At 36.4% G+C, this 18673-nt stretch overlaps 1 protein-coding gene across 15 annotated transcripts in view; it reads left to right on the plus strand.

Moving 5' to 3' along the window:
* The window catches only part of MYCBP2 (MYC binding protein 2), a 253255-nt gene that overhangs the window by 914 nt on the left and 233668 nt on the right, over positions 1-18673 (plus strand). The gene's annotated exons all lie outside the window — the stretch shown is intronic.

Here is an 18673-nt window from a genome sequence, read left to right on the forward strand (position 1 = left end):
ATGGTACTTGCACGTATTCTATCCCCCCCCTCCCCGCCCCGTGATATTCCATCCTCCACTTTCCACCTCCCTTAAAAAAATCTGCCTTTCACCAAAGGGGAGCAGTGGTATAGGTTAAGGACAGTGTCATATATATATATATATATGGGATGAGTTTTAGATAATCATGCTGTTGGATAAGGCATGGAGTTTAAATTTAAGAGATTTATGCAAAGGGGATGCATAAGGAGATTTATGTGGATGTGAAAGGTGTCTGATAGAGATTTTTAGAGCTGTACTTTGGTAACTGGACCTTCTGGTATTCTAGAGATGTGATTGCAGATGCACTTGTGTTCTGATGTCCCATCAGCCATTTCCCTTCATCTCATGTTCTATTTCCTCTGTCATTATAGGCTTTAGAGTAGAGGCGGGTGAGGGGGTTTTGTGGGGAAAGGGAGAAAGCTGTAGAATTTCGAAATATGACTGCTTATACAGTGTTTAGTTGCCACCAACTGGAAAATTTGAGTAGCTCCTACATCTCTCTCTAGGCTCCCTGTATCTTCAGTTTCCTTGTGTAGGAGATGTTAAATCACTTTCATTTTCTTTTTCTTAAAATGTGTATGTCTTTTTGCTGAGGGCTCTCCTATTGTTTTCTTTACCATGTCCTTACATGCCACATACCCTGAAAGATGATGACTGACTTGTTTCACCAGCTTGGCTTTGACAGTGGTAATTGGGAGTTGGCTTCATCATTTTTTCTCACAGCTGCTTGCAACACATGGGGAAAGCATAGTAGTATTTTGTCAAATAAGTTCCAGAGTTTACTGTATTTACTGAATGTGCGGTATATTAGGCAATAACAAGATGTCCTTTAATTATGAAAGGGCTAGGCTGTTAAGTCAGGTATTTGTAGTTTACCATTGTGTACTGGGGCTTTTAACCATTGCAGAGCTGTGAGGATGGAGCTTTGTTCACACTTTTTCTGGGTAAACCAGTCTTCTCATGTCTATAATTGTTTACAGGATTGGGCAGTTTATCATATGGGTATAAATGTATGTAACTACCTTTTGCTATCTAAACTGAAGGCCACGGTGGTACAAACCTATTACTTGCTCATGTTTTTGAAAATAGCACAAAACCTCATTAGACAGTTTGCTCTGATAGGTATAATTTTGAGCTGTGAGTCTCTGAATTATGGCACTTTAGGTACATCTTTACAAACCCCTCTCAAAGAAGTTGAATTTATTTTGTGTGTTGTTCCAGACTTATAATTTGTGGCTGGTATTCCTATTTTAACTTTCTACTAGTATACTTGTGTAATAATACAATTTTGTGTATCTAGAACTATATTAACAGTTTTAGACAAAATTAATAAAGATTAATTACATATATAACATTTATTAGTGATTTTTGGTCATTGGTCCATTTTGTACAACCTGTCACAATTAATGAAGAATTAGTTCAAATATTCATGAAGTAGTCATGGAAACCAGCCTTAGGGTGTGTAATATTGCCTTCTAGTGCTTGTTCAGAACATTATTGCTTATTTTAGTTCACATTATTTTATTCAGATGAGCCTGCAACTATCCGTCTTTGAGGATTTGCTTAAGAATTCAATCACATTTTTGTTAAATATGACAGGGCAAGTGGAGCTAGGATTTAGGTTGTGAATGAATGGTACAGTTATTTGAATAGGGGCACTGGCTGAGTTAGAAGAGAAGATAAGATCTTTCAAAGACAGAGAATGGAGCAAGAATAGAGGATGAAGCTCTAGTGAGCTTCAAATTTAAGGTGTGAGAGAGAGGAGATAGTGAAGGAAGCTGAAAAGAAGAGATAAAAAAGAATTAAGACACCTGTGAGAGAAGTGGCGCCTCTGGTCTTAAGAAAGTGGATTGAAAGTCCTCAGCAGTGTTAAATGCTTAAAAAAGTGAGAACATTTTCCAGGTCACTGGGTAACTTTTGAGGAAGTGGTCATAGAGAGATGTGAGGAGTCATTGAGAGATGTTGGGGTAACAGGGAGTTGCAGGTTTGAGGGAAGGATATTCAAATATGGGAGAGTGGGTGGGAAATGTTCCGTAAGTGTAGAGGAGGAATCAAAGAAGTGAGAGAGGGGATAATTGATTGAGAGAGGTCAAAGAGAGATCTCAGACAGGTTTAAGATGTTGGGTAGAGAGGTTAGCCTCTCTATTTTTTTGAAAAAAATTAAGGGCTAGTCTGCCTTTAATATAGAAAGGGAGAAGTTTTTATAAATATAAAGACTAGGGTTTATTGAAGGTAAGAAATGTATCCTATTCATTTTAGTAATCCCAGCATATAGCAGTTTCTGGCATCCATTCTGTAAATACCAACTGTCTGCTGTGTGCCAGGCTCTGTTTTATGGGCTGAAGATATACCAGTGAGCAAAATAGACAAGATCTCTACCCTTGGAGCTTTCACTCTAGTGGGGAGAAATAGACAACCTGATAGTTTCAGGTAGTGATAAGTAACTATGAAAGAAATAAAACCGATTATATGTGATAGACAATTTATGGGGGGGGGAGTATTTTAGGTAGGGTGGTCAGGACAGGTCTTGAGATTTAAGCTGAATCATAATGATGGGAAGGCAGATCTGGAGGAAGAGTGTTTTAGGAAATTACAAAGGCTCTGAGGTGGGAATAGGCTTGTGTTCAAGGAACAAAAATAAGGCAAATGAGTTATGTCAGTGTTGAATGAATTAATTACTGTGGATTATATTTTACATGTCCTGTAGAGTAGTTGAGGGAAGCAAGCCTAATGGAGTCAGTGACTTTGATGGTGTTTTAGTGAAGTGGTTAAGAGCTTGGACTCTGAAGCTAGACTGGTTTTCAGTCCTGGCTCTACCACATTTTAGCTGTGTGACCTTGGGTGTATTATATAACTTACTTGCTTCAAAATTTTTTAAAAAAATTTTTTATCGTGATATAATTTGCAAATAATATTATGTTAGTTTCATGTCTATCACATAATAATTACATTTTTGTATATATTGTGAAATGATCACTATAATAAGCATAAACATCCATCACCACAGTTACAACTATTTTTTTTCTTGTGATGAGAACTCTTAAGATTTACTCTCAGCAACTTTCAGATAAACAGTACAGTATTATTGGTAGTCACCATACTGTATATTACATCCCCATGACTTATTTATTTTATAACCTTACCTTTTGACTACTTATACCCATTTTATCCACCTCCCACCTCTAGCAGCTACCAGTCTGTTCTCTGTGTCTGTGAGTTCAGGATTTTTGTTTTGCTTTAGATTTCACATATAGGTAAGATCTTATGGTATTTGTTTTTGTCTGACTTATCTCACTCAGGGTAATGTCTTCAAGATTCATCCATGGTGTTATACATGGCAAGATTTCCTTTTTTATGGTCAAATAATATTCCGTGTGTGTGTGTGTATGTAAATATATTTGTTCATATATACATACCACATTTTCTTTATCCATTGATGGACACTTAGTTTGCTTCCAAGTCTTGGCTATTGTAAATAATGCTGCAATGAATATGTAATGCAGATATCTTTTTGAGTTACTTTTTTCATATCCTTTGGATAAATACCCTGAAGTGGAATTGTTGGATCATATGGTAGTTCTATTTTTTAATTTTTGAGTAGCCTTCATACTGTTTTCTGTAGCAGCTGTACCAATTTACATTTCTATCAACAGTGCACAGGGTTCCCTTTTCTCTACATCTTTGCTGATACTTGTTATTTCTTGTCTTTTTGATCAGAGTCATTCTAACAGGTGTAAGGTAATAATCTCATTGTAGTTTTGATTTGCATTTCCCTGACTGGAGATATTGAATATCTTTTCATGTGCCTGTTGGCCATCTATATGTCTTCTTTGGGAAACTGTCTTTTCAGGTCCTCTGTCCATTTTTAATTGAGTGATTATTATTATTATGTTTTTGCTGTTGTAACATATGAGTTCCTTATATATTTTGGATATTAACCCCTTATCAGATATATGGTTTGCAAATATTTTCTCACATTTTGTAGTTTGTCTTTTCATTTTATTGATAGTTTCCTTTGCTGTGCAGAAGCTTTTTATTTTGATGTTGTATTTGATATTTTTATTTTGCTTTTGTTTATGCCTTACTTATATGCAGAATGGAGATCATGATAATGAAGATTGCTGTGTAGATTAATGAATCCGTATATGTAAAGTGCTTGGCACATTAAGTGCTGTTAAATATTATTGATTTCTGCTGAGAGTGAGGGGGCAGATGGCATTTGAGGACTTAAAAGGCAAAGATCATGTCTTACTCTTATTTTTGGTCTCAGTGACTGTGATGAATGTGAAAATAATGATTTAGTTTATTCAGTGACTCAGTAAATACATTTTTGTATGAATGAACCAATCAAAATTAGAACATTCACTTGGGGAAAGGGGTTGGACTGAAAATCAATAAAGGAAGATCAATTCTGAGTGTAAATGGCAATATAGCATTGCATTTGGGAAGAACAGACTGCCTAAGTTCAAATCCCAGTTCTATCTTTTTCTAAGTTGGGCAAGTTAATTAGCATCTCTTTGTCTGTTTCTTTATCTGTAACCTTATAGGGTTATTAAAAGCGCATTGTGCCTGTACAGGGTAAGTACTCGTTAAATGTCAGCTGCTGCTACTGTTGTTATTATTATTAAAATTATATATTTAAAATTCCAGTCAGTATGATATTGTAAGTTTTACCACTCAACAAAGAAATGGGAAAACTGTTGGTTGAGTTAGTCAAGGTTAAAGTGTAACTGGAGGTCAAAGAAAAAAGAAAGTAAAAGTTTTTGGTGACATCGATTGACCCTTTGGTAAAAAGGAAAGTGATGCCGAGGAGGGAACTGATAGACTGGGAAATAAAGAGGAGTCAGGGGACATGGGTTGAAGCGGTAGAAGAACAAAGTGGAAACAATAGAGGAGTTATGGTTAAAATGGGGAATTGCTTTTCTTCTTTAAGCTAAACCCACTTAGTTCCTTCAGCTGCTTTATCTCAGATGCATGGGATTTTGGTTTTAAGAGGTTAAGTAGTCAATTAATCCAACAAAGTTTCAGGGATTACTACTTGGTGCTAACCACTGGCCCTATAAAGATTTATAAGACATAGTTTCTATACTTGAGTTTATTGTCTGGGTAATGGTGAAAAATACAAAGGCAGCTACTTTTAAAGATGTTAAAGAAAATGGCATTCTGGTCTGGCATGAAAGCATGAGCACAAGGTGAGAAAGCACAGTTTGTGTGCAGGTAATGGTAAGAATTCTGTTAGAGGGATCATGTAGGTGTTAGGAGAGAGTAGTGGGAATTCGTTATGGAAATGGAGGCTTTGGTCAGAGGGTAAGGCAGCTTGAACAGCAAGGTAAAAATTAGATTTTATTCAGTAGACACTGATGGTTTTGAGCTATAAAGAGACATTATTATAGGAGTATTTTAGTAAGTGATGTGGGATTGAATTAGAGTTTGTATATCCATATTTGTGATTAGGTAATTTGTTTCATGTAGCTCTTATATCTATGGAATCCTTTATAAACACATTCTAAGGCAAAAACTGCTCTGTTGGCATATTGGTAGGTAGAAAGGAAATAAATTAGTCCTAGCTCAAATAAGAGAAAATCTTGTGATTAGGCTTAAAAATAAAATGAAAATGTTAACTTAAAAATACTTCTGTATTTTAAGATCTTTGTTTTAAAAATCAGCAGAGTAGTCAGAATACTCTTACTTCTTAATTAAAAAACATTCAGGTTTTTTGAAGAGGACTTGGGTTATTCAAGGTTTAATTTACATATAATAAAATTCACCCTTTTAAAATGTTCATTTGAAGGGTCTTAGAACCATCTCCACAGTCAAGCATAGAACATTTCTATCACTCCAAAAAGTTTCTTCATTTTATTCCCTCCTCCCCCTAGCCCCTGGCCACCATAGATCAGTTTTCTGTCACTAATATTTCACCTTTTCTAGAATGTCTTATAAATCTAGCTCTTTAAGGACAGGACCTCAGATACTGTTAGTCTCCATGTCTTCTATCCCTGTATTTCCTGTAAATGAGAGTTAGGATTTGAAGCTTCATTAGGTTTGGATTAAACATTTTTTAGCAAGAATATTTTGCATACAGTGCTGAATACTGCATATTGCATCCCATCCAGATGTTTTCAAGTCGTGTCACTGTTTACTAATGCTTAGTCTTATTACTTGGGTAAGATGGTACCTACTAGATCTCTCCTCTGTAAATGTATCCTTTTTTCATGTGCAGTAAGTAGGTAATCATGGGTCATAACTCCAATACACTGTGAATATCTTTCACCTAATGGTTTTAGCATCCTTTTATAATCCTTGTCTGAGTCAATTATTTCAAAAGTCAAAATGAAGACTTTTATAATTCTCTTATTCTTTCTGTATTTATTAACTGGTACTCTTCTGCAAAGAAGAGTTTTCTCTCATCAACTGATTATGGACTGTGGTTCCCCTAAGAAGGCAGTGTAAATGGCTTAATTTTTTCCCCTCATTAGCCAAATTAGTGTAATACTCCAGTAGTCGTGTGGTGGCTGCTTGGTTCACCACCCAGATCCCTTTGTTCAGGTACAAGTTCCCCTAGCTGTTGGGAATACTGGCAGCTAAAACTGATTGCAGCTGAGTCCCATTCCAGGCATTCCCTGGGCCAACAGAACTGCTTCCCCCAAAGTCATGCCTCTTCTCCCAATACCTATTCTCTTTAGGGATATAAATGTCTGGCCCTTTTACCCTAGGGCAGGTCAACCTCAAAGATCACCAGAGGTCCTCATGGGATTGGCTGAGTCCTTCCTGTGACTGCATTACAATTCAGACTTCCTTCATTCTTCCACAGTTGTTGGTTAGAAGTTTACAAGGGTAAACTTCTGGTATGCAAATCACCATTTCAGAGTCTGTTCCCTGGGGAACCTTACCTAAAACAGTTGTGGTGCCAGGAGTGGTCTGAGGAAGTAGACTAAAAAAATGGGATTTTGGAGCTGGATTATCTGCTGTCTGGTTGGCAGTGAGAACCCACTGTGGGTTGTAGATGGAGCGGTGATACTAATAATCCTCGGCATACACTGTGGCTGTGCAGTTGTTAAAACTTTCAGTAGTGGTGAATTGGAATGAAATTCCTGTAGAAGAAAATGCACTGGTAGGTACGAATATTTTAAGCTTTTGAGAGGTTCAGGAAAGTTATTACTTACAAGGCCAGTGTAATCAGATGGTTGTTGATGAGTGATGTTCATAGATTGGAGAAAGACAATGAAAGGCTGAAAGTAATTGGGGGCAAAATGAGAAAGTTAGGTGATTTCTTTATCATTATGTAAAGAAACTCTTCTTCAGAAGGAGGAAAGAAAAAGCTAAAGATTAGGCTCAAGACTTAATTTTAAGAGTAGCAGAAATCTAAGGTATGTTGAATTCTCAGAAGTTTTCTGTGCCAGTGTCTGCTTTGATTAGAAATGAATGGGACCCCAACTCTTTGGGTGGGACATCTGAGTTGATGCACTTGAGAATCTTGAAACCCCAGAGAGGAACCCTCTTACACTGTTGGTGGGAATGCAAGTTGGTACAGCCACTTTGGAAAGCAGTGTGGAGGTCCCTCAAAAAGTTAAAAATAGAGCTACCCTATGACCCAGCAATTGCACTACTGGGTATTTACCCCAAAGATACAGACGTAGTGAAGAGAAGGGCCATATGCACCCCAGTGTTCATAGCAGCATTGTCCACAATAGCTAAACTCTGGAAGGAGCCAAGATGCCCTTCAACAGACAAATGGATAAAGAAGATGTGGTCCATACATACAATGGAATATTACTCAGCCATCAGAAAGAACGATTACGTGACATTTGCAGCAACATGGACGGGACTGCAGGAGATTATGCTAAGTGAAATAAGTCAAACAGAGAAAGACAATTATCAAATGGTTTCACTCATTTATGGAACATAAGAAATAGCAGGAGATCTGTAGGACAAGGAAGGGAAGAATGAAGGGGGAGGTAAACAGAAGGGGGAATAAACTATGAGAGACTATGGACTCTGGGAAACAAACAGGGTTTCAGAGGGGAGGGGGGTGGCTAGCCCGGTATTAAGGAGGGCAGGTATTGCATGGAGCAGTGGGTGTTACATGCAAACAATCATGGAACACTACATCAAAAACTAGTGAGGTGCTGTATGGTGACTAACATAACTTAAAAAATTAAAAAAAAAAATGGTGAACTAGCATGGGAAAAAAAAAGTTTCTCTCCCTTAGGCACCACGTGTAGGGTTTTGTTTTGTTTTTAACTGCTTTGTCAATCTTTGCCTGTTATTTGGAGAATTTAGATTATTAATATAAATATTGATATGATTGGCTTTAGATCTATCATTATATTGTCTTATGTTTTCTTTGTTTTTCATTCCTCTCTTCCCTCTTTCTGCTTTCTTTTGGATTATTGTTTAGTATCCCTTTTTAATATAGCTATTGGCCTTTTTGGCTTTATCTTTTTATTTTATTTTATTTTATTTTTTTAAAGAGTTTATTCATTTGACAGAGAGAGTGACAGCCAGCGAGAGAGGGAACACAGCAGGGGGAGTGGGAGAGGAAGGAGCAGGTTCCCAGAAGGGCAGGGAGCCCAATGCAGGGCTCAATCCCAGGACCCTGGGATGACACCCTGAGCTGAAGGCAGATGCTTTATGACTGAGCCACCCAGGCACCCCTGGCTTTATCTTTTTATATTTTAATGCCCTAGCGATTACAATATATATACCTAACCTTTCACAGCTTACTTAGAGTTACCATTGTACTGCTTCACTTAAAATAGAGAAACCTGGCAACAGATCCTTTTTTTCCCCTCTACTTCATTACCCACCCTCCTTATGTTATAGTTGCCATATATGTTTATGGCTGCATGCTTTGAAAACCTTACCGTACAATTATATTTTTTGCTTTCGGTGGGTATGGCATTTTAAAGAACTTAAAGGGAAAAAAGTGGTATTTTGTGTTTACCTGTATATTTATTATTTCTGTTCTTCCTTCATTTCTGAAAATGCCACATTTCGTTTCAGCTTTTCAGTACTTACTTTAACATTTCTTGTACATCAGTCTGCTGGGGATAAACTTGCCTTTGTTTTTCTTCATCTGAGAATCTCTTCATTTTGCTTTCATTCCTAAAGGATATTTTAGGTGGATGTAGAATTCTGAGTAGGCCCTGTTTTCTTTCAATATTTTAATGATGTTGTTCCACTGTCTTTTCATCATTATGATTTCTAATGAGAAACTTGGTAATTTTGAATCTTACTCCCCTCTATGTATTATGTCATGTTTCTCTGATTTCAAGAACGTTTTGGGTTTTTTGGTTTTGGTTTTCAGCAGTTTGATTTGATGTGTCTAGTCATTAATTTTCTTTGAGTTTAACCTCTTTGAAGAATGCTCAGCTTCTTGCATCTGTAAATTTGTCTTTTACCAAATTTGTGGTGCCATCGTTTCTTAAAATATTGCCCTAATTTCTTTCTTCCTTCCAAGATTCCAATGGCAATTACAGTAAAACTCTTGAGATTGTCCCACAAGTCTCTGTTCATTTTTCCTTTTGTCAGTGTTTTTTTCTCTTAGTTCTTCAGATTTCATACTTTTTAATGATCCATTTTCAAGTACACAGATTCTTTTTTCTCTGTCATCTCCATTCTCTTAGCCTATCCATTGAATTTTTTTATTTTATACATTGTATTGTCCAGTTTTAAATTTTACATTTGGTTCATTTTAAAAATAATTTCTCTTTGTCTTCTGAGGAATTTTTTTTGCTCGAGTGTGTTTGCCTTTACTTGATGGAGCATATTTATAGTAGTTGCTTTGAAAGTATTGGATGATTGGAACATCTGCATCACCTCAGGGTTGGCACCTGTTAATTGTTTCTTCCTTTGAAATTGATCACATTTTTCTTGCTTTTTTGCATTGTGAGAATTTTGGATTGTATCTTGGACACTGTTAATGTTATGTTTTGTAAACTCTGGGGCTTATTATAATTTGGGGGGAATTTTGATTTTTTTTGTTTCTTTAGCAGACTGTCAACTCATTTAGGTTCAGATGGCAAATTTGGTCTCGCCTTCTGTGGGGGGTACTTCAAATCTCAGTTCAATTCTGAGCCATTGCTATGCTGTGTAGTTCCTGAGTAAGCCCAAGACCGTTTGTAGACAGAATTAGGGAAGCCCTTTCCCTCATTTTTTTCCTTTTCAGGATTTTCTCCCCATTCTCCAGCACTTAGGTGCCCCTTTCCTCAATTCTACTTGCCAGAAAGATAGGGTTTCTCTTGGAGGTTTAACTTCTGGATTGTTGCTCTGATGCAGTGGTTGTTTCCTGGCATTTGGGCAAAGCTGTTAGGGAAAGAGGACAAAATAATTGAACTGGGAAGCTTACTCTCCTGTGGGTCATTTTTCCAAGTTTAACTCCACTCTACAATATGCTTTTTTTTTTTTTTTTTAAGATTTTATTTATTTATTTGACAGAGAGAGAGACAGCCAGCGAGAGAGGAGACAGAGGCAGGGGGGAGTGGGAGAGGCAGAAGCAGGCTCCCAGCGGAGGAGCCTGATATGGGGCTTGATCCCAGAACGCTGGGATCCTGCCCTGAGCCGAAGGCAGACACTTAACGACTGAGTCACCCAGGTGCCCCTACAATATGCTTTTGTTTGCTTTTCAGAATCCTCAAGTAATTTTTTCTTTTTTCTTTCTTTTCTTTTTTCTTCTTGTATTTTGTCCATAGTTCTTAGTTGTAAACAGTGGGAAAGATGGGCCGTATTTGAGTTTATGCCACCAAACTGGCACCAGAATTCTTTCTCTGACTACTCTTAAGGTTTTTCTCTTTACCTTTGATTTTTAGTAATCTGACTATGCTGTGCCTAAATAAAGTGTGTGTGTATGTGTCTCTGTGTGTGTCTGTGTGTGTTTAGGTTGTGCTTGGTATTCATTGAATTTCTGAGATCTATGATATTTTTTGCTTAATTTGGCACATTTTGGCCTTTATTTCCTCAAATATTATTTCAAACTCAGTCTTTCTTATTTCCTTCTGGGAATCCAGTTATACACGTATGAGATTGCTTGATATTTACTGTCTCATGGGTGAAGGGTTAGTAAACGTAATTCTTTATAGGGCCAAATACCCTAAAGTGTTTAGGCTTTGGGATAATACAATCTCTGTTGCAACTATTCAACTCTTGTTACAGTTTGAAAGCACCCATAAGCAGTAAATATGTAAACTGATGAACATGGCTGTGTTCTAGTATAATTGTATTTACAAAGCTAGGTGACAGACTAGATTTGGATTGTGGACCATAGTTTCCTGAGAGTGACTGTTATCGTTGCTAGAGCTACATTTTAAATTCAGGGATAAAATCAAACAAGTGCAAAACACAAATAATGGCAATAACTGAAGGGTAGGGAATTAGGTGAATAAGAATAAGGGCATAGAAGAGACTAGACACATATATTAGGACCAGGTTATCATGCCCAAGTATTGCTTTATTTGAGAACAGTAGTGGTAGAGTTAAACTTTGAATTTATAAAAATATCTCTGCCAGCGTTATAGAAGACAAAAGGTGCAGATCCCCAAAGCAAGACCACCTTTAAAGAAACAAATGTAGTAGTTCGGACAAATGGTAATGAATCCTGAGAAGGCAGTGGGAATAGATGAGATAGAATGGATTCAAGAATGTTTTGGGGGGCGCCTGGGTGGCACAGCGGTTAAGCGTCTGCCTTCGGCTCAGGGCGTGATCCTGGCATTATGGGATCGAGCCCCACATCAGGCTCTTCCGCTATGAGCCTGCTTCTTCCTCTCCCACTCCCCCTGCTTGTGTTCCCTCTCTCGCTGGCTGTCTCTCTCTCTCTGTCGAATGAATAAATAAAATCTTTAAAAAAAAAAAAAAAGAATGTTTTGGTATTAGAAGAATGAAGAAAGAATGATAGGTATAACAGGTGACTAGATTTCAAGTATAGAAATAATGCCTTTTCTTTACATAGTAAGGGAGGAAGAACTAGTTTCTCAAGAGTCCATTCTTGGTACCCTTCTCTAAATTTTCTTCCTTGGTTATTTCAGTCAGTCCTGTGATTTTAGTTATTACCTAATTGTTTTTTATTTCCTGGTGTGTGGTTTATAGCTAAAACCTCTCTCTTTATCTCTAGAACTGTAATTTGAAAAGTCTACTGCTGGGCCTCTCAATCGTGTCTCAAATACATTATGTTCAGTATATTCAAAGGCTCCTCAACATACCATCACTTACAAACTGCCTCTTTTTCTGTAGGTTAGCTAAATAGAAGTCTGAAGACATCATCTTCAAGTTTGCATTAAGAGATCATAATGACCTACACCCATTCACCCCCATTCATTTTTCCAGAAGTCAAGGAGAAGTCACCTTTTGGTGGAAAAGTAAATTGAGGTTAGGTGAAGAAAGGAGAGTATTTAGAAATCAGTGTTTAGGAACATCAGGATGGCTTAGTTGGTTAAGCATTTGCCTTTGTCTCGGGTTATGGTCTCAGGGTCCTAGGATCAAGCTGGGCTCCCCACTCAGCAGGGAGTCTGCTCTCTCTCTTCCTCTGTCCCCCCCCCCCCCCCCGCTTGTGCTCTCTCTTTCTCTCAAATAAATAAAATCTTAAAGAAAGAAAGAAAGAAATGAAAGAAAGAAATCAGTGTTTAAACGGAAAGAAGGAAGATGGTAGCTTGAGGAAGGAGACAAAGAATTATCTTTTGGATAATAGACACTGTAGTAGATGTTATTAGTGTCCTAGCCTTATCTCTTTGGCATTTATCTCCATGCTCTCCACCTAAGACTCTGACTTTCTGCCTGAGAGCTTTCTTATTGGCCAGAGAGACATTCTTGGCTTATGGGCAGGGCAAGCCAGAAATGCCAGAGTTAATGCCTTTAGAAAGGCTTTCAACCAGTGATGGAGGAGGAGTTGGTGGATAAATACCTCATTTTTCTCATCCTTCAGTTGGGGTAACTGAGCCATGTTCTACACCATCTACCAGAGTTTTCCAGTAGAATCATGCTGTAGTTGCCCATCAGGGTAACTGGCTAATGCACTCTTTACTGACTGCCTTCCCTTCCCTATTGTACTTTTGATCCTCCCACCAGTGTTTTTCCTGGCTCACTTCTCAAAACAGATCCTTTTACATGAATTCTTGAATCAAGTCTGCTTGTGGGGAAACACAAACCAAGGTAGGCACTTTAGCATGATAATAATAAAAAATAAAATTTGATTAGTACTTATTAAATACCAGGTGTATCTCTAAGTACTTTATAATTCAATAGGAGAGGTACTGTTTTCACCCTATTTTACAGATGAGACGGTTGAGGCAGAGAAGTTAAGTAACTTTCCCAGATCACGGCTAATAAATGACACAGCCTGCATTTGAAACGAGGCCATTTGTCTCTAAATTCTGTACTCTTAACATAGTAGACTGAAGGGGAAGGGCAGGAATAATGAATAAAAAAGAGAGAATGGGACTAGTTTATGGAGTAAGGCCCTGTAGAGAATATTTCATGTTGGGTGGAAGGTAAGTAAAAGGAGTACCTTCCTAATGGTGTCCCTATTTAAGCAGCAAAGAAGAGGGTTAGGTGATCTAATTTGAACTAAATGCGTTGGGGTGGGGTTTTGAAGTGGCTAGAAAGGTGGTCAGTTTTTATGGTAGATGTACCTTCATTGTCAGAGAACATAACTGGCTCTAGACCAGTATTCCGATGATGTTCATGAATTCTCAGTAGTTATTGTTCAGGGTTGTTATGGATTATTAGAAACAAAGTTTGTAAGATACAAATAGAGAATATGAACAGATAACTCTCATGAGAAGTAATATATATACACTAAACATTAAGAGGACAGGAAAAGGACCTATTAATTGAGAAAGAATCATCATCAAAGGTAGAAGAACCACTAAAACAAGGGTTGAAGCCAAAGGTAGGGGAAAGATATTTAAAGAAGTAGACTGTTTTGACAATACTCATATGGAAGAATGTGAAGGATAAAGACTAAAGCTAGGAAATTCAGTAGGCAACAAGGAAGTTTGTGGCATTGAGAAGTCATAAACATGTAGGAATTTGATAGTAAGGGATTGAAAAAGTTCAAGACAGAAATTTAGTGGTGAAGAGAAATAGAGAATCATTTAACTTTTTTTTCCTTCTTCATTGGGTGGAGGCCAGTAGGCCTCTAGGTTTAGAAATCCTGGATAAACGAGATTAAAGAGTGAACAAAGAAAGGAAATAAGTGGTTGAGTGAAATCCCGAGGATGGCAAATGAGTTGGGGTCCAGTGTATGAGAAGTGTACTTGGATGGAGTAAAGCCTGTCTCTTTTGGGATGATGGGAGTTGAAGGAGGAGGTTTCACAACTGGAGGTCTCAGGGACACATTTTCAACCTTTTTATCTTTCTATGCTGAATTTTAGATACTCTTCTAATCTCGTCAAATTCTATCTTTGTGAGATGCTGCAAACGTACCTAATGGGTCTTTAATTTCAGTTATTGTATTTTTCATTTTCTTAGAAGTTTGATATGATTCTCTTTCATATATGCTATGTTGGCCATATGCTACAGATATCTTAAAGCTATCTCTTATTTTTTTAAATTTGGTAAGCATAGTTGTGTCTGAAAATTCCACCTGCAGTCTGTTTTGGTATCTGTTGTCTGTTTCCCCTAGTTCTCAGGGTGCCTTGTATCTTTTTGTGTGCCCGCTTATTCGACTGCTAACTGTCATTACCCTTGTGGTAGCTCTCTGAGGCCTGGGGTGAACAGATTGTCCTTAGAAAGTTTTACGGGTGCTTCATGGCTTGAGTTTTTCTCACTCACTTAGGCTCTGTGTAACTGCAATATAAATCTGAATGAAGCATGGTCTAAAGTCTGAACTTTTCAGAGACTTCTCACTGTCTCCTTTCCTCCCTCTTTTTGTTATGCTGCTCTGCCCCTGCCAAGGTGATTTTATTTAGAGTTATTATCCCCCGCCCCCACCCTCCATATGCAGACTTCTAAATAGATCAAGAGATTGAAGCTATGTATAGGAATCTCTCCCCTAGATCAATTTGAACTGCTAAAATCTCTTTTCTTGTTACTAATTATCAGCCTAGGAGAGTAAATAAAAGTTTTCTACTTAGTAATCAGACTACTGTTCCTCCCTAATTTATTCAGTAATGCTTGAACACAATGATGACCGTATCATTACATTAATTACACAGGAGAAATAATTCTGGTTTATATAGAAAAGCTTCAGTTTACATATAGTGTTTTATAAATTAGTTGATTTTTTAAAAAACTGGTGTATCCAGTGACCTGGATAATTCACTTATTACTTATTACTTTGCTTTTTCTATAAACACAGTTAGGTTATCTGCAAGTAAAAATGCTTTTACTGTTTTCTTTTCAGCCACTATGATTTTTATTTCTTTTGTTTTACTGACTTCTAGATTAAGTAATTACCAGATTTAGTAATTATCAGATTAATTTTTTTTTCTGCCTTACGGAGGCATTTCATCACAAGTAGTTGTTGAGTTTTATAAAATACTTTTTTTGTTTCTATTGAAATGATCATATTTTTTTCCCTTATTTTGTTATCCTATTGAGTTACATTGATTGGATTTTGCAGTTTATCTATCCTTTTTATAGGTTGCTGAACATTGAAATTATGTTTATATCAGTGGCTTTTTTGTCTTATTTTTTAGTTGAGATATAATTTACATATCATGAAACACACCATGTAAAAGTATACGAATCAATAGTTTTAGTATATTAACAAAGTTGTGCAAACAGAACATTTTTTTCACCTGAAAAAGAAATCCTGTACCCATTGGCAGTCAGTCTGCTTCTCTTTTCCATTAGCCCCTGGAAACCACTAATCAGCTTCCTGTTTCTATGGATTTGTTTAATCTGGACATTTGATATAAATGGAATCGTGGTTTTTGTTTCTTTCACTTAGCATAATGTTTTCAAGGTTCATCCATAAAGCAGATGTGTCTACTCCATTCATGGCTGAATAATATCCTGTTATATGGATGTACCACATTTTGTTTATCTATTTGTCAATTGATGAACATTTGGGTTGTTTCCACTTTTTGGCTATGGTAGTATTTTTGCTTCTTTGTTCATGGGAGATGTTGGCTTGAGATTTTCTTATTTTGAAATATTCTTTTCAGATTTTGGTATCAGAATTATGCTAGTCTCATAAAATGAGTTGGGAAGTTTCTTCTTTTTATATTCATAGGAAGAGTTAGTTTAAGACTGAAATTGTTGAAAGAATGTACCAGTGAATTAAGTATTTAGAGGAATTCTCTAATTCCTGAGTCTATAGTTTCTTTGTGGGAAGGTTTTGGTTAGGGATTCAGTTTCTTTAACAGAGTATAAGACTATTCAGATATTGTATTTTTTTCCTTGTTTAATATTGAGAAGTTACATTTTTCAGTGGAATTTGCCCTCATATTTAAATTGTGAAATTTATGGGCAGCGTCTATAATGATGTCCTCTTTCTTATTTCTCATATGGGTAATTGTGGTTTTATTTTTTTTATTTTATTTTTTTCTGGACTACCTTTCCTTATTAATCTTTTCAGAGAACTAGTTTTGGTTCCTTGATTTTCTCTACTGAATGTCTGTTTTCTATTTTATTGATATCTGTTCTTATATTTGTTTCCCTCTTTTTACATTGTTTACTTGCTGTTGTTTTTCTGACTTCTAAAGTTGTATGCCTAGATCATTTACTTTCAGAATTTCTTTTTTCATTATGTGCACTTAAGTCTTTGCAAAAAGCTGTACATTTTCCCTAACCATTATTTCAGCTACATTTCACAAGTTTTGATATGTCATATGTCATTTTTATTTAATTGAAACTATTTTCTGATTTCCATTTTAACTTTCTGTTATAGCTCTTTGACTCCTAGGTTATTTAAAATCTGTTTTTTGCTTTTTTTTTTTTTAAGATTTCTAAACATCTGGCAGTATCTTAGTTTTTTTTCTGTTGGTCTCTAGTTTAATTTTTCTGTGATCACAATCAGTCTTTGGAAATTTGTTGAGACTCAGTCTGTGGTTCAGCATTCTGTTGTCTATTTTGGTAAATAGTCTATTTGCATTAGAAAAGAATGCATTCTCTACTTGTTCGGTGTGATTTTCTAGATGTGTCAATTAGATCAAGTTGATTAATCATGTTTTAATTTTTCTATATCCATGCTGTTTTGTCCTCTACTTGTTCTGTCAGAGAGAAGTATATTAAAATCTGCTCTTTTGATTGTGACTTTGTCTTTCTCCTTTTACTTTGCTCAATTTTGCTTCATATGTTTTTGTTAGATGCATTCAGATTTGGGATTGCTAATGTTTTCCTATTGAATTGACTCTTAGCATTATGAAGTGCTCAGTTCATCTCTAATAATACTTCTAGCCTTAAAAATTAATTTTGTCAATACTAATATAGCCATGCCAACATTTTTTGCAAGGCCAGTAAGCATGTTCAGGATGTATCTTCTCCATTTCTTCTACTTTAGGTCTGTGCCCTTTTATTTAAAATTTTGACATAGCAAGTATAAAGACCTTCCTTTTGTATTTCTTGTAGTATTGGTATATTGACAGTGAATTATGTCAGCTTTTGTGGGTCTAAAATATATTCTTGTTTTCATTCTTAAAGGATATTTTTGGTAGGTACATAGTCTACACCCCTCCATCCCCAGCACCATTAAACACAGAGAATGGAAGCTATCAATCTATTGTTGTTCTTTTGAGTGTATCTTTTTTCCTTGTTGCTTTTAAGATTTTCTCTTTATCCTTTGTTTCAGCAGTTTGACTGTACCTAGCATTTGGCGTGCCTGTGGTTTTCTTTGAATATTCCTGCTTGTACTTTCCTGAATTTCTTGAATCTCTGAGTTGATTTCTTTCCTCACTTTTGTAAAATTGTCATTAATTATCTGTTCACATATTGCATTTGTTCCATTCTTTTTTTTTCTCTGTCTTGGATTTCATTTACATGAATATGAGATCATTCAACTATGTCCTACATGTTTCATACTCTGTTTTAGGCATCTCGTTCTTTTCTCTGTTTTTGAGTTTGGATATTTTCCCTTGGCCTCTCTGCAGGTCCACGAATCCTGTTTTCCTCAGTCTATTCTGCTCTTAAAATCATCTGACAAGTCTTGATTTCAAATATTTATTTTTTAGAAAATTTACTTGGCTTTTTAAAAAAATAGATCTGTTGAAAATTGTATCATTTCATCCTATTTTTCCATCTTTACATCTGTTTTAAATCCTTGCCTCCTAACTTCAGTATCAATTATCTTGAGTCTACCTGATTATTTTGCTTCTTGTATATCTCTTAATATGTTTATTATGTGCCTAACAGTCATTTTCTTTCAGAGAGTTTAGCTCTTTGCTGTGTGAAACAAATAGGGTGAGGTGCTGACAATCTCCATCCAATCATGGAATAAGTAGACTCCTCCCTTTACTGAGATTCTGTCTTCTGGACATTGGAGATTGGGAAATTGACTCTGTCCTGTTGGTCCAGCCTCCCTATCCTCCAGCATCCCATTACTAAGCTTTATGTCATTGGGGAAACTGGCCATGTGTTTGAGGCTTTTCTGGATTTCCAGTCTCATTCCAGCTAAAGCCCCACTAGTTTCTTGTTTTCTTTGGTAGAGTTCCTCTGTTTAAACTAGGCTCAATTTGACCTCATATGTATGCAAACTTTGCAAATACCCCCGTGAAGAAAA

This window comes from Ursus americanus, chromosome 10, assembly GCF_024610735.1.
Source record: "Ursus americanus isolate L20-20 chromosome 10, mUrsAme1.1.p, whole genome shotgun sequence".
Taxonomy (NCBI): domain Eukaryota; kingdom Metazoa; phylum Chordata; class Mammalia; order Carnivora; family Ursidae; genus Ursus; species Ursus americanus.